Raw genomic sequence first — 16,859 nt, 5'->3', positions numbered from 1 at the left:
TTACCTCAGCGTGTCCCGAGGCTCACCTCACCTCTCGCAATATGAGTTGATTTTTTTGAAAATAGAAATTAAAATTACCTCAGCGTGTCCCGAGGCTCAACTCACCTCTCGCAATATGAGTTGATTTTTTTGAAAATAGAAATTAAAATTACCTCAGCGTGTCCCGAGGCTTAACCCATTTCTCGCAATATAAGTTGAATTTTGAAAACGGAAGTAACAGCATCAAAATACCAAAACCTGTTGTCTGGTGGAACTCAGGTGTCTTTTCCTTGGATTTAGTACAGCTATCATCACCTCCTCTCGCTCTACTGAGTATCTGTATATGTCATGCATGACGTTATCATGATATGCACATGTTTGTCTTAAATGCCTTTATGCCTATATGATTATGTTATGAGCTTTAGGCATATTTGTCGTATGTCCTTCTTCGTCATGATTTTTTTGCGATTATATTCATTACTTCGGCTCTTGACTTTCTCTTTAGGCCCTGTACCCGTCCTCGGGTTTCACGAACAATCTGCGTTTCTCAATTATCGCTCTCTTGCCCTTGGTTGAAATTCGTCCTTGCTTTGAGGCTCTTGTATTTATCGAGTTCTTATCTAGGTAATGATTAACATTTCTTTTTTTAGAGTATGTCATTTCACTATTTATCATGAAAATAAACGACATAATGAGATGCATGAAAATGGTCAGGTAGGGACAAAGGGATGCCTCACATTTATTTATTTCAAATGTATCGAACAAAGAAAGTTAACCAGTGATAGTAAAAGAGTGTCATAAAGAGAAAAGGGATTGCATTCAACGAATATAAATGCTCTAGATATTCAATGCATGAACTATTCCACATTCCTCAATCAAGAATCTTTTCGAGCATGGCTTCTTGCGTAGAAGATTTCGAGCTTTCAGAAATGCTTCAAATACTGTAGTCTCACTATTCGACCCAGCGTTCAAAATGCCTTGTTTTTTAAGCCAGTGCTTGCTTCATTAGAATGCCCTTTCGGGTTTTCATCCTAATCTTTTATGTTTAATCAAAGCGCCCTTTTCGGGTTTTCATCTTGACTTTCTTTTTTTAAGCATAGTACTTCTTCATCGCATCTAAGTTCACTGGATTCGACAACTCTTTCCCATCCATCTTGGTAAGGATCAAAGCTCCTCCTGAGAATGCCTTCTTTACGACGTACGGTCTTTCCCAGTTTGGTGCCCATTTCCCTCGCAGATCTTTTTGTATTGGGAGAATTTTTCTCAGCACGAGTTCTCCTTCATGGAATTCTCTTGGTTGTACCTTCTTGTCATGGGCTGCTATCATTCTTTTTTGGTACATCTGTCCGTGACAAATTGCCCTGAAACGCTTTTCTTCAATGAGGTTCAGCTGATCATATAGAGCTTGTACCCATTCTGCTTCTTCTAACTTTGATTCCATTAAGACTCGTAGAGAAGGGATCTCAACCTCGATAGGTAGCACAACTTCCATTCCATAAACCAGAGAGAAGGGAGTTGCTCCCGTAGATGTTCGTACAGATGTGCGATATGCAAACAAAGCAAATGGAAGCTTCTCGTATCAATCTTTAAATGTCTCAGACATTTTCCCAATGATCCTCTTAATATTTTTATTGGCTGCTTCAACAGCCCCGTTCATCTTTGGGCGATAGGGCAAGGAGTTATGATGCTTTATTTGGAATTGCTCGCATACTTCCTTCATCATCTTGTTATTCAGATTCATGGCGTTATCTGAAATGATTCTTTCAGGCAAACCATATCGACAAATAATTTCCTTCTTCAAAAACCTGCAAACTGCAGTCTTGGTCACATTGGCAAACGAAGCGACTTCTATCCATTTTGTGAAGTAATCAATGACCACAAAAATGAATCGATGTCCATTAGAAGCTTTCGGGAAAATAGACCCTATGACATCCATGCCCCACATAGAAAAAGGCCACGGAGAAGTCATGACGTGAAGGGGCGAAGGGGCTACATGAAATTTATCGCTGTAGATTTGACATTTGTGGCATTTTCTGGCAAAACTAATGCAGTCGCTTTCCATCGTCAACCAGTAGTAACCGAGTCTCATAATCTTTCTGGCCATACTGAAACCATTGGCATGTGTCCCACAGATTCCTTCATGGACATCTTCAAGTATCTTTCTGGCTTCAACATCATCCACACATCTCAAAAGTATTTGATCCTTTCCTCTTTTATACAGGATATCCCCATCAAGAACAAATCCCGCTGCCATTCTTCTAATTGTTCTTTTATCGTTCTCATTCGCTTGTTCGGGATACCTTTGATTCTTGATATATTCTAAGATATCATGGAACCAAGACTGTCCGTCTACTTCTTTCTCAATGCTACAACAGTGTGCAGGGACCTCGTATATGCTCATTTTGAGGGGCATTATTTCTGCTTCTCTACTTGCTTTGAACATTGAAGCCAAAGTGGCCAGGGCATCAGCCAGTTGGTTCTCTTCTCGTGGGAAGTAATGAAAAGTTATTTCTTTGAATTCCTTGATCAATCCAGCCACTAAATCGCTGTACTTAATCAATTTTGAGTCCATCACTTCCCACTCTCCACGGATTTGGTAAATCACTAGGGCTGAGTCCCCGTACACCTCCAAGATCTTGATGTTTCGTTCGATAGCTGCACGAAGCCCCATGATACAGGCCTCATATTCTGCGATATTATTGGTACAGAAGAAGTTCAGTCTTGCGGTGAACGGATAATGATTCCCGTCTGGTGATACCAGGATTGTTCCAATTCCATGCCCTAAAGCATTTGACGCACCATCAAAGCACATCTTCCATGACTTCTCTTTTGATGACTCGGATTCTATTTCTGTGATGCACATTAAGTCTTCGTCTGGGAAATCGAATCTTAAAGGCTCATATTCCTCTGTCGTTCGAGTTGCTTAGAAGTCAGCTATTGCGCTCCCTTTTATCGACTTCTGACTTACATAGACAATGTCATATTCCGAAAGGAGGATCTGCCATCGTGCCATTCTTCCTGATAGTGCCGGCGATTCCATCATGTATTTTATTGGGTCAAGCTTTGAAATTAGCCATGTCGTGTGATACAACATATATTGTCTGAGTCTCCGAGCTACCCAAACCAGAGCGCAACAATATTTCTTAATGGACGAATATTTTGCCTCATATTCAGAGAACTTTTTGCTGAGGTAGTAAATCGCTTTTTCTTTCTTTCCTGACTCATCGTGTTGCCCCAGTACGCAACCCGTTGAACTTTCGAACACAGTCAAATACAATATCAATGGTCTTCCAGGAGTTGGCGGTACTAGCACTGGAGGACTGGACAAATATTGTTTTATCTTATCAAAGGCCACCTGGCATTCCTCGTTCCATTCTCCCGGGTTATGTTTTCGAAGAAGCCGAAAGATTGGGTCGCATTGGTTGGTAAGTTGAGCGATAAATCGGGCGATGTAGTTTAATCTCCCTAAAAAGCCTCTAACTTCCTTTTGCGTGCGCGGAGGTGGTAATTCTTGGATGGCTTTTATTTTATCTGGATCAACTTCGATACCTCTTTCACTGACAATGAAGCCTAGCAACTTTCCTGAGGTAGCCCCAAATGTACATTTGGCTGGATTAAGCTTTAGCTGAAACTTTCTCAGCCTTTCGAACAACTTCTTGAGGTTCACTACATGCTCTTCTTCCCCTCGGGATTTAGCAATCATATCGTCGACATAGACCTCTATTTCTTTATGCATCATATCATGGAATAACGTCACCATAGCCCTCTGATATGTTGCCCCTGCATTCTTTAACCCAAAAGGCATCACCTTGTAGCAGAATGTTCCCCACATCGTTATGAAGGTAGTTTTCTCCATATCTTCCGGGGCCATTTTGATCTGATTGTACCCCGAGAATCCATCCATGAAAGAAAACAATGAATGTTTTGCTGTGTTGTCCACCAACGTGTCAATATGTGGCAAGGGAAAATTATCTTTTGGGCTTGCTCGATTAAGGTCACGGTAATCCATGCACATTCGTACTTTGCCATCTTTCTTTGGTACCGGGACTATGTTAGCCACCCATTCTGGATATTTGGAGGCTTGTAGGAAGCCAGCATCAAATTGCTTCTTGACTTCCTCTTTTATTTTCAATAGCATTTCGGATCTCATCCGTATTAATTTTTGCTGGATGGGCTTGCATTCTGGCTTTAATGGGAGCTTATGGACCACTAAATCTTCATCTAGCCCTGGCATGTCCTGGTATGACCATGCGAAAACATCTTTGTATTCACGGAGTAAAATGATCAAACTATGTCTGGTACTCTCTGAAATAGAAGTCCCAATCTTCAATTATTGTTTCCTCTCTTCAGTGCCCAAATTTATTGTTTCCACAGATTCTTCATAAGGCAAAATCTGTTTATTCTCTTGTTCCACCATTCTTAACAATTCAGGAGATGAGACATAATCTTCAGCATTTTCTTCGGCTTCAAATTCTCCTAAGCAAACAGCCTTCTCAAAATCAATTTCAAGATTCGTGACGGGCTTATTCATGTCGTCAATATCTGAGCACCTGAAAGTTGAATAGAAAAGGAAGCTATAGAGGGGCATCCAAGTATTGGAATCAACAAAGAAATGTCATGTCATGGCAATGAGGCAAATGTGAGTATAGGCTATGAAATGAGAAAATGATTATGAAATTAGCGATAATGCGAAAAAAATCGTGACAAAATGCATCTTTATTGATATTCATTTAAATGATAAAGAGCGAATGCAAACTCTTACAAAAGAATTCTATTATATCTAAGGACATAACAGAATGTTAACGTTTGAGCATTACTCTGAAGACTTATAAACTACAATAAGATCCTCGGCAGTCCAATTGTTTAACATGAAACCCGGGGGATAAGGGCGTATCTTTGAGACGTCTTTACTCGCGTCAGCTCCTTTATCAATGACATTTATACTGATATTCTGAAAACCCTTTTCAATTAACCATAGCGTATTTCGTGGACCATCTTGTTCAGGGTACATCATTCCCGCAGATGTAAATGTTTTTGACAAAGGAGGGTACTCTATTGGTTCCCATTCTGGTTCTTGGCCCAAAGTTCTTGCAATCCTTCTTTTCTGATCTTTTTTCCACTGTCTTCTTTTTTGACACATGTCAGGCTGGAACCCCAAACCGTATCGGGCCCTGTGGTGCACTGGCTTTAAAGCCCTGACTATTCATTGCAGATATCTCCCTAAACCTCTTCTCGCTCGAGCTCCCCTTCCTACGGTCAATTTGACACCCATTCTAGTATTTCTCGACAGTTTTGGCATCGAAATTCTGTTTCCCTCAACAACAAAAGTGGCATTGACGAATTCAATGGATCGGAAGGAACATTCTAATGCGTCTTTGTTCACTTCCAAGTACGGTGCATCGGCAGAGACAGATGCGACAATGTCTTCTTCTCCCTCGACAGCGACCAAACAACCGTCCATGATAAATTTCACCTTTTGATGGAGGGATGATGGGACTGCTCCAGTAGAATTGATCCAGGGTCTTCCCAAAAGGCAGTTATAAGAGGGTGTAATGTCCATGACTTGGAACTCGACATCATAAATGTAAGGGCCCACCTCCAGAAGGATCTCAATCTTTCCCATAACTTCTCGCATTGTCCCGTCAAATGCCCTTACCGTGGAATGACAGGGTCTTAAGTAGGACAAATCCATCAGTATTCTGAAAAGCGTGGCCAATGGCATAACATTTAACGCTGACCCATTATCGATGAGCACGTTTGGTATTATGTAGCCCTTGCAGTGAGTCGTGATATGCAGCGGTTTCACCGAGCCTCTACCATTTGGCGGTATCTCATCATCACTAAAAGAGATAAAATTGTCCGCATTCAGATTGTTAACCCACCTATCAAGCTTCTCAACGGATATGTTGTTAGCTACGTAAGCTTGATTTAACACCTTCAGCAAAGCGTTCCGGTGTGGCTCTGAATTTAAGAGTAGAGATAAAACTGAGATTCGTGCTGGCTGCTTGCTTAATTGTTCCACCACACTATACTCACTGTGCTTGATAAATTTCAAGAATTCCTGAGCTTCTTCCTTGTTCACAGGCTTTTTAGTTTCTTGTACGGGTGGAATTTCTTGCTCGACTTCGACTTCATGCATCACTGCTTTCTCTCTTTGCTTCGAGTTACTACTTTTCTTTACCGGTTCAATTTCTTTAGAATAGCACCTCCACTTCGGGTAAAATGACCTACCTTTCCCACATCTTCGGTTATGGCTTTGGAATTTCCAACTTCCGGTGTGACAATATTAACATCGTATCTCCACGGTACTGTTTTATTGTTCTTATAAGGGAAAGGAGATGGTACTTCGATTATCATTTTTGGCTTCACCGGCTCTTTCTTCGCGTCATAATAAATTATTAACGGTCGGTCGGCGCTATATGGGAAACCTAATGATTGATTGTCAGAAACGCATATTTCTCCTCTATCGGCCTCCTCGCTTTTATAAAAGATCCCAATCTCCTTGTTATCCAACATACTTTGTAGTAATCCTCTGAACTCATCGCAGGACTGAATGTCGTGCCCTTCAACGCCATGAAACTCACAAAAACTGTGACCTTTTGCATCTTTTCCTTTGAATACTCCATCAAGACGATAGAACAACTCTTTTTCAACTAGTACCTCCCAGATTTTCTGCAGAGGTGTTCTTATTTCAGAAACCCATCTTCTACTTTGCCATTCGTTTTCCTCTCCTACTGCACTCACATTCCCTTCGGTGTGGTTTGGGAATGGATTCCCGGTTGTACTGCCAGTACCATCAAATCGCAAAATGCCCGCATCAATGAGTCCTTGAACTCTCCTTTTGAAGGCAAGACAGTTCTCCGTAGAATGCCCCTGATTCCCAGCATGGTATGCACAACTAGCGTTTGGATCGTACCATTTTGGGTATGGAGGTTTAAGGGGTGCCATGTAATGGGGGGATATTAACTGTTTCTCCAAAAGTTTTGGGTACAATTCCCCATACGACACAAGGATGTGAGTAAACTGCGGTCTCTCGGGATTAGGCCTTGCTGGTCTTGGTTTATTTTTGGGTTGGCTTTGAGCGGGTATCATGTTTTGTGGGAATGAGGTGATGGGTCTTTGGTTGTTCGTCGTGTAAACGGGATAAGAAGGAGGTGGTTCTTGGTAGTAAGGGTTTTGAGGGGGATAATAGAAATTTGAAGGTGGATAATTTCGAGGTCGGGGTTGGGTCGGATATGGATTAGAGGCATAACGGCTTCCCATTCCCACCATGTGGGCTTCTGGTGATTTTTTCTTCATAGGTGCTGCCCTTTTTGAACCTTCCGAGCCTTCCATTCTACCGCTCTTGACGGCATTCTCTATGAGCTCACCAGATATTACAATATCCGCAAACTCTTTCGTGGCACTTCCCACTAATTTGTCATAAAATGGCGCCTTTAAGGTGTTGATAAAGAGAACGGTTATCTCCGTTTTTGTTAGTGGGGGTTCCACTTGGGCCGGGACATCTCTCCATCTCTGCGCATACTGTTTGAAGGTTTCTGATGGCTTTTTCTCCATCATTTGCAAGGTCATCTGGTCTGGCACCATATCTGACACATGCTTGTACTGCTCGCAGAATGCTGACGCCAAGTCCTTCCAAGATCGAATCTTTTCTCTACTGAGTTGGTTGTACTACCGAATAGCTGACCCTGTTAGACTATCTTGAAAGCAATGTATGAGTAGTTTATCCTCGTTCACATAACCGGTCATTTTTTGACAGAACATAATGAGATGTACTTTTGGGCACCTTGTCCCATCATACTTCTCAAAATCAGGCAATTTGAACTTCGGGGGCAAAATTAGATCAGGTACCAAACTGAGTTCCTTGGCACCTAGTGCGGAGAAGACTTCAGTGCCTTCTATTGCTTTGAGTCTTTCCTCTAGACTCCTATATTTTGCGTCATGGTTATCCAATTTTAACTTGGCTACCTCTGCTGGGTCATCCAGATCTGGAACTAGTGGATCAGCAGGACTAGCCCCTAGGTTCGACGCGAATATTCCTTGCCCCAAATTAGTGGGTGGAACAGGTGGCATAGGTCGATGTTCCAAGCTTGTGGGTTCCCCTTGAGTATACCTCTTTGTGTTGTATATGCGGGCGGTGGAGTGAATCCCGGGGGATAGAGTGGATCCTGATCGTGGTGAATTCTTGACTGAGGTTCTATAACATCGGGGTTCTGCATTTTTCCTTTGACCAAAGTTGTCATCATCTCCATCATTTTAGCCATCTGATCTCTTTGCTCGAGTGATTCTTCTCGAGATCTCACCATTAGGTCTCTCGTCTCTTGTTGTGATTTGGCCAGTTGCTCTTGTAATTCCTTTTGAGCCCTTTCTATCCTTTCAATTCTTTCATTGAATTCAGCTTCCATTACTCTAGCTTGTCGGCGCGTTTTATAGGAATGGCGTGGTTCTAGATTTGAAATCTTGCAACTGCGGATTATACGGTTCTTTAGTTTCGGTGGATGATTATGGTGATATGTACACGTGATGAATGAATGAATGAGTATATGAATGGATGAATGTCTAAAGAATAAATGATGCATAAATGTTAGTTATGAGTAAACATGCAAGAATTTGGTATTGATTTCAAGATAGCCCCATATTTAGGCATTTCATTTATCAACATAGTCTATTACACAAAGTTTCCATTTTTCCAACGGTTACACAAATTTCCTAGCCACATTGCCTTGTTTCTTCACTTGCTCTAAAAACTCTGATATGCTCGATCTTTGGCTCGGAGGGAATTGGCAACTGATAACTTCGGCTTCATCTGATAATTGAACAACTTGCATAGCCGCTTTGCGAATTTCATTGATCAAGAAGTCGAGTTGCATTTATTTTTCTTTGAGAGTTCCTTCATAAGCATGAATGTCCCTATCGTACTGATCATTCTTTTCCTCTAGAGCCTTCAGGAGGTTATCTAATTGTTGTTGACGAGATTGCAGCATATTTTCTAGATCTCGTGCTTTCCTTTTTAATTCTTGATATTTAGACTGACTATTCACAAATTCTGCAGTCACTATTTCATACTCGGCGTTCTTCCTTCTTAACTCTGTCACAGCGCGCGCAGCCTTTTCCTCCTCTTTCTTTGCTTTTCCCTTCCAAAATTCCATTCCACCTTTGATGTTGCTAATTTCTTCCTTCCACTCTGCTGTCGACTTGCCCAACCCACTATTCTTTATAGTGTTTCTTAATTTCTTGTTTTCCAAATGAAGCTCCCTTAAGTCGTTTCTCACGATCTCGGCTTCTCTTTGTACTTTTCAGTTCTGGACCTTTCAACCTGAACTTCAATCTTCAGCTGATAGTTTTCTTCTTGAAGGGTACTAAGGTCCCTAAACATCTTAGCTTTTCTCGTTCGAATTCTTGTCTAGCTATTTCCAGCTCGGACGGTATTTCCTCTGAGAAAGGATTCTGGATAGTGTAGTTTGTTGACTAGATTTGCCGACTATTTACCCGTCGTTTCCTCCATATGTCGTAGTCTGGGGTAAGGGTATCAGCATACAAGGCTAATTCCATGGTATGAATTTCCTTCCAAGACTTTGCAGTGTCTCGGACTCTCTTCATATATGCTTCACCCGCGAAAGCGAACTCGAACTGTGCTAATCCTCCAGTTGCGGGTAGGAATTGTCGCGAAGAAAATTGCCTTTGAACTAATAGCGGAGCATATCCAACTCATCCCCATAACTCGAGTAAAGGTACCCAATCTTGGCTTCCACATTTGTATAGCAGAACTGAAGAACGGATCCAGGGTGCTCTCCATGTTATATCCTCGGCGCGAAGATTCTGAAAAATTGATACCCAATGTTGCTCGGTGACTTCCTTCGGCCATTCTTTCTTGAGGTAAGCTTCTAGCGGGGAGAATGTTTTAGAAAACATATGGAACGGAGTGCGCTCTACCTTCCAGAAGTGACTCAAAATCCAAACATTGAGCAACTGCGCGCATCCAATAAATCGTCATTCCCCTTTTCTTCGACAACTACTCAGGGACCTGAAGGTCTCGGCTAGGATAGTTGGGACAGGGTTGACTCCTTGTTTTAACCTCTCGAAGAAATCAACTACTGCAACTTCGAGATGTCTGAGAACTTTTGGGAAAATGACCAAACCATAAATGGCCAAAGCGAATAGATTTACCCTTTTCAGCATGTCGGGATGGTTCAGAGCCAAATTTCGTAGGGAAGACCATGGAATGCAAATGGTTTCATTCTTCTTTTTTATCTGTTTTTCGGCTCATGCATCAATCATGTCTGTCTGTCTTACTAACTTTTTCTTGAAGGTCATCGGCTTAGGCTCCTTCACATATATTTTTCCGAATTGTACATTGTCGATGCGGAGTAAAACAGCATACTCTTCTATGGTTAGAGTCATGTCTTCTTGATTGAAGGTGAAGCACTGATAAGCTATGTCCCAAAATCGAACCATGGCTTGAATCAACTGTTTGTCTACACGGATGGTGATCAAGTGAGCTATGTCTCCATACCTCTCAGTGAAAATGCCCTTAATGTCTGAATCCCACTGATTCCAAATTTGAACCAGATCCTCAAGGTTATTTTGGCGAACATTTACAGTTATATGTTCGGGCAAATTGGCAACACACCCTTCCACTAGACTATCCCCCTTTTCTCTCTGAGTTTTTAGAGACCAGTCTCGAACCACGGTATTTTTCTCGGTTATTTGTGTAATTGATTCCTCCATCAGAAACCCGTTTTTTGGCAACCAACCTTTAATCAACACCTTCCTAATATGATGCCTATGATGCATGATGAAATAAAAAAATAAAAACAAACTTGGTTAGTAAACATAACAAATATAATTTGAGAAACAAATTAAACTACCCAATCCAAATCTTTTGTATAAAGAGTGTAAATGAAGGGCAAAAGGCACTTTCCACGTGTACTTATTTTGGTGACTATAAGCAGACAGAGGTTCGGCATGGCTCTAATTGGATAGCTCGTATGGTTCATTATATGCAGTCTCGATCCTAGACAGGTACTCGAATTGCTCGTACTATCATCTGCTAAGATTAGTACGAAGCCTCGGTCATAACCCATCACAGGCTCACGAGTTCAGTTCGAGGGATTACATTTACTTATGCCTATGCGGAGGGACAAGTTAACTCACGAAAGCATAAGTCATATGTAACCCGAAAGTATTCACTAGCCTGTGCGGAGGGACGAGTTAACTCACGAAGGCGTAGCGTTTACTTTCACTTAAACGGACGGAGCCCGGGTAGAGAGCTCATGTTATGCGAAAATGCAAGTGCACGGAGTGTGGGGAAAAACTCATAAACCTTTACGTTTTACCTAAAGAAACTAAACCAAAATTAAAACCATAAGAATTAAAAACTGAAAAACAACCAAATAAGCAAGTTAGAAGAAATATTTACAACACGATACAAATGCATGAATTTTGAAAACGAGATTTTGGATCACGACCAAATATTTATTTTGAACAAGGAAATTTGAAAATTTTGACAAAACGTGTTTAATTCCAGACACGACTCTCAAAAAGGCTGTCCCCAGCGGAGTCGCCAGCTGTAGCGACGTAAAAAAAAATTTGGTTTGGGGTCGCTAATTGTGGCAATTTATTGAGAACTTGAAAACTGAAGTTTGATTTTTTTTGAAACATAAACTGAAAAACAGAAATAAAGAGGGGAGTCGCCACCGATCCTTTTTATAGGTATGATCGGACACCTAATAAATTTATTTTTTTTTAAAAAGAAGGCCGAGTTTAGGTCTACGTTAAAATCAGAGAAAAATTAGGGCTCGGGAGTCAGTTACGCGCGAGGAAGGTATGAGCACCCTCGCAACGCCCAAAATTGGTATCTTTTAAACGTGTGCTGTCTTAATTTTCAAAAATGCTAGTTCAATTTAAATTCCAATCGTGATCCAATTTAAAAGACGAGAACTTTCAATTTTTGATTTTTGAGAAGGATATACCGTTTTAACACGAGCCGACAAATTCCATCCAACATAGCGATGAAATTTACGACTTAACGTTAAATCAGTGTATTGCCTCGATTAGTAATTAAAACATAAAAAATATTCATGAAATAAGAATTTGAAATAAATCAAATATGCAAACAATGACATTTTCAAATGAAAAATATTAACATAATACTAGAGCAGTAGCAAAACAATAATAATATTTAAAAGGGAAATAAAAACCAAACATAAACAAATATAAAGTACATTTAGTAATAATAATATAAGGTAATATATACATAAGATAATATGCAAAAATATAATATATGACATATATACATGATGTATGAAAATATAATGCCTAATAGACATATATATGCAATATTACTAAATATATACATACTAGATACAAATACACATAGTGTAATTGAACATATACAATAATATTAGGAATACTATGGACAAGGAAAATACATTTATACTAATAATAGTAAAAGATATATATACACCAAATAATAATATAATAAGTAGCAATAGGGAAAATAATAAATACAAAATCAATAATGCAACATACACAAATAATACAAATAAGAAAGGTATATACATACGGATTATAAAATAAATGTATTAAAATTAATAATAAATACAATATGGGTAAAAATAAATATATACATGATATATACATAATGTGGTACTAAGAAAATATATATATAAATAATAGTATTAGAAATCATATAGTATAGAGATATATAACTGATAATATTAAAATATATACATAATATTATATATAAATTATTCATATAATATATATTAAAAAATTGACTATTAATACGTATTAAAAATATATACGGTAAGCGGCATTCACTAATAAATATAATAATAACCATGTAATACAATACCAAAAGGTAAATATAATAAAATGATATTAAAATAAAGGTATTAAAAACAGTAATATATATATGTATACATCTAACAAGGATATATAATAATAATAATAATAATATTGAAACACAAAAGCCATTATAATAAAATATTAAAATAAAGTAATAGAAACATTACTACATATATATACATACATGAAGATATACACTAATGTACAATAATAATAATAATAATAATAATAATAAATATTAATAATATTAATAATATGAAAATAACAAGGATATTTAGATAAAAAAACGAAAAACAAAACGAAAACAGGACTAAAATTAAACTAAAAACAAAGTTGTGGGCAGATTTGAAAAGAAAATAAGGAGGAGAGGACCAGATTGCAATATGCGCGCAACATGGGAGGACCGAAAACAGAAATATCCCCAATCATTAAGACGCAGTGCTTGGTACGGGGCTAAATTGAAAACCTCAGAGAATTAGGTGGCCAAATTGCAAAATCATAGGAAAAAGGTAACTAAAGCACTAAATTGCAAAGCACTGGAGAGGTTGAGGGACCAGGGGGACAAATATCCCTAAAAGTAGAAACATACAAATCATAGTTAGTGGCGCCGTTTCCTTTTGACTTTTCAATTTTTTATTTTAAAACCATTAACCTTTATATATTTTTTCTGAAAAACTGCTCTCAAACCCCCCCTTTTTATCTCTTCCTCCTTTCTTTAGTTAAGGTTTCAACACCCATCATCGCCGGCGGTTCACCGTGCCGAACGGAGAAGGGAGCGGCCACGGGGTAGATCCGGTAAGACTCTTTTCTTCCTTGATTCTTTTTCGTTTTAAAGTAAGTTAATGAAAAAAATAAAACAAAGCAAAGATAAACAGAAAGATTGAGATAACAGAGGAAAAAATTGAAGTTTCACCTTCTAAGCTTTTCTTTTTTCTTTTGTTTTTGATACAAACTTTTTGTACATCCTCCTCCTTTTTCGTTTGTTGTTTGGGTGGCTTTTATATGGCTTAATTTTTACATACTTTATTATTATTTTCTATTCTTGCTTCTGTTTTGCTTGTTTTCAGGGCATGGGCATGGACGGTGGGGTGTGTGATGGTGCTGGTGGCAGACAGCATGGGAGAGTGGGAGTGGTGCTGGTGGCAGGCAGCATGGGAGAGTGGGAAGAGGCAAGTGGGAGTTTAGGGTTTTGGGATTGGGCTTGGATGTTGGGCTAGGTTAATTTTAGGTTTTGGGTTTGAGGATGGGTTAAATGGTTTAATGGGCCTGGGTATTTTGTAAACGGGCCAAAATTGGCCTACAACAAATATAAATAATTAATTAATTTTGGTAAAAATATAAAAGACATTAAAATTAATATTCTTTTGGAAAGAATATAATTAATATATGAATTTGATTTATACAAGATATTATTGTATATATTTTACCGAATTTATTAATATAAACAATTATATTAATTAATTTCCGTCAAAATATAAAAGACATTTAAATTAATATTCTTTTGGAAAGAAATAATTTATTTTTCTAACTTTCTATTTGACTTATCTAGTAATAAGGGAATAATCATGGTTTTTCTTTTAATATGTGATATCAAAGAGGATAAAAGGATGATAATTCCTACTGGTTAGTAGACTTGGGGATCTCAATTGTGTAAAGTGGGATTTTCTATGCAATAGCTTTGAGTTTTTAGTTTTCAAAGTCAGCCCCTCTTGGTCATATTCTCAATTTTTTCTCTTAAAGTTTGCTTGAAAGTATTTGTTGATAGCCTTGTTTGAGTTGTATATTCTTTATTGTGGCTTGATTGTGATATTGTAGGAAGACTTTGATTATAGTGGAAATTTTTGTGGACTTTCAAGTCTCGTGGACCCTTTGCTTGAAAGGGGTTTTCCACGTAAAAATTATGTGTATTGATTTTATTATTTTTGCTTGTGATATTGTGGTTGATTTGGATTGATTGTTGATGTTTTATGTTATTGTGGTTGATTTGGATTGATTGTCAATTGTGCTTCAGCGTTGTTTTGTTGGGTTTAGTTTCATCCCAACAAATCGGTATCAAAGCTTGGTTTTCGTGTTTGATGATCATGGAAATTAGCACTAGTAAGATAATTATGTTGAATGACACTAATTATCAAATTCAGCGGAACAAAATAAAATATCTTTTTGTGAAAGCTTTGCAATTTCCTGTTTTTGCTACTCAAAAACCCGAGTCAAAAACTGATGAAGAGTAGGAAATTGAGCATCATTAGGTGTACGATTTTATTTAGTAATTTGTTGAAGATGTAACATCCTCAAAACCCCCTTGGTCGTAAATAATATGAAATAAAATTTTAGCGAAATAAGGTGTAAGATCAAAGAAAATAAAAGTTACAATATATCAAAAGAGAGTTAAATTAAGAAGCATGACATGATGTATTAAGGAAGGGACTAAATTGCAAATATGTAAAAAGTTTTATGGCACAGGCATAAATGTAACATCCTTACAATTGATATATAATAAAAGTAGTAATAAATTGAATAATGTATAATTAATTTTTCGATAAAATGAGAAAATGATATAAAGCGAATAAAAGAGAATATTGAGGAGTATAATAATAATAATAATAATGATGATGATGATGATGATGATGATGATGATGATGATGATGATTAAGAAGTAGGTTTTAGTATATTGATTTAAAGTAAAAGCTAAATCGTAAATATGTAGAAAGTTTTTGGCTTAAGTGTAAATATTCAAAATTTATAGGATCAAAGTGTAAAAAGGAGAAAGTTGAAGGACCAAAAGTGAAAATAACCCAATTTACTAAGATATGGAATTGATATGTAGGGACCAAATTGAATAAGTGAAGAATTTTGAGGGACTAAATCACAATTTTACCAAATTAAGTGATGATTCAAGGATGAAATTTTGAAAGATCATAAAGGGCAAAATGGTCAATTAGCAAGAGGGAGAGTTCTAGAATGTAATGATTATGTTGATGATGTTTTGGTGATTTTTTTAATTAAATAATTAGTTAAATATTATTTTATTAATATTTTGCTTAGATATTTATTATTATTTTATTTAGAAAAATGGTAGTATAAAAAGAGAGGAAGGATGAAGAAAATCGATCATCCTTCCAATGTGAGTGAAAGGATGAGAAAAGAAGTTTTCTTTTCTTTACAATTTAGTCCGTTGCCATGAAAACCTATTTTTTTACCCAAAATTTTTGAAAATTTCCTTAGATATTAAAGAGAGAAGATGAAGTAGAGATTCTAGAGAATATGTTCATCAGTTTAGAAGCAAGAAAATAGTATATGAAAGTGGAAAAAATAAGAAGAAAAAGGAAGAAAAGTGGTGAAGATGAGAAATGCATGGAAATGAAGAAGAAATGAAGAAATTCTTGACAAAGGAGGTAAGTTTCATACTAAATCTACTTGTATTTCAATAGATTGAGTTAAAGATGTTTTGAGTGAGATGTATGAAACATGTATTTAATCTAAATACTAGAAATAGAAATTATTTGATGAAGAATAGAGACTTAAAACACTAAATTGGTAAGAGAGAATGTGATTTGTATGGTGAAAAGTACTAAGATTAAGAAATGAATTTGTAATCTACACATAAACATAAGTGTCTAAATTGTATAGTAATCAAATGTATGACAATTATGTGTGAATGAATGAAAGATAGTGCAAAGAACCGTGGAAAAGAAAATATTTTTTTATTAAAATAGTTTGGATAGTAGCAGTGACTTAACTTTGAAAATTTACCAAAAATTGTAGAAATTTATTTAGAGATTTAATTAAATATTTAATTAAATCTTATTGAGTCTAGTTTTATACGGAAGAAACGATGAAAGAAACAAAATTTTATAGTTTGTGATATATTAATTTTTGTGAAACAAGGTCAAAGTGGATTTGAGTTATACATAAAGGATGTGGAATGGAGAGGAGGAGGAGGAAAAAAATGAATATATATAGTAGATGAATTTGAAATGTTTCGAAATGGTTGTAAGTGATGGAATGATTAATACATGTGAGTATGTTTAAAC

General features: G+C 37.2%; 1 long non-coding RNA gene across 1 annotated transcript; it reads left to right on the top strand.

Annotated features, from left to right (window-relative positions):
* Positions 1-13,489: 13,489 nt before the first annotated feature.
* LOC121207679 (uncharacterized) lies at positions 13,490-14,757 on the top strand. Its single transcript, XR_005902807.1, has 2 exons — positions 13,490-13,623; positions 13,896-14,757. It is a non-coding gene; the product is annotated as an uncharacterized lncRNA (long non-coding RNA).
* Positions 14,758-16,859: the final 2,102 nt, after the last annotated feature.

Source organism: Gossypium hirsutum, chromosome A10 (assembly GCF_007990345.1).
Source record: "Gossypium hirsutum isolate 1008001.06 chromosome A10, Gossypium_hirsutum_v2.1, whole genome shotgun sequence".
Taxonomy (NCBI): domain Eukaryota; kingdom Viridiplantae; phylum Streptophyta; class Magnoliopsida; order Malvales; family Malvaceae; genus Gossypium; species Gossypium hirsutum.
The sequence above is the reverse complement of the archived record's forward strand: the minus strand, read 5'-3'. Positions and strand labels throughout refer to the sequence as shown.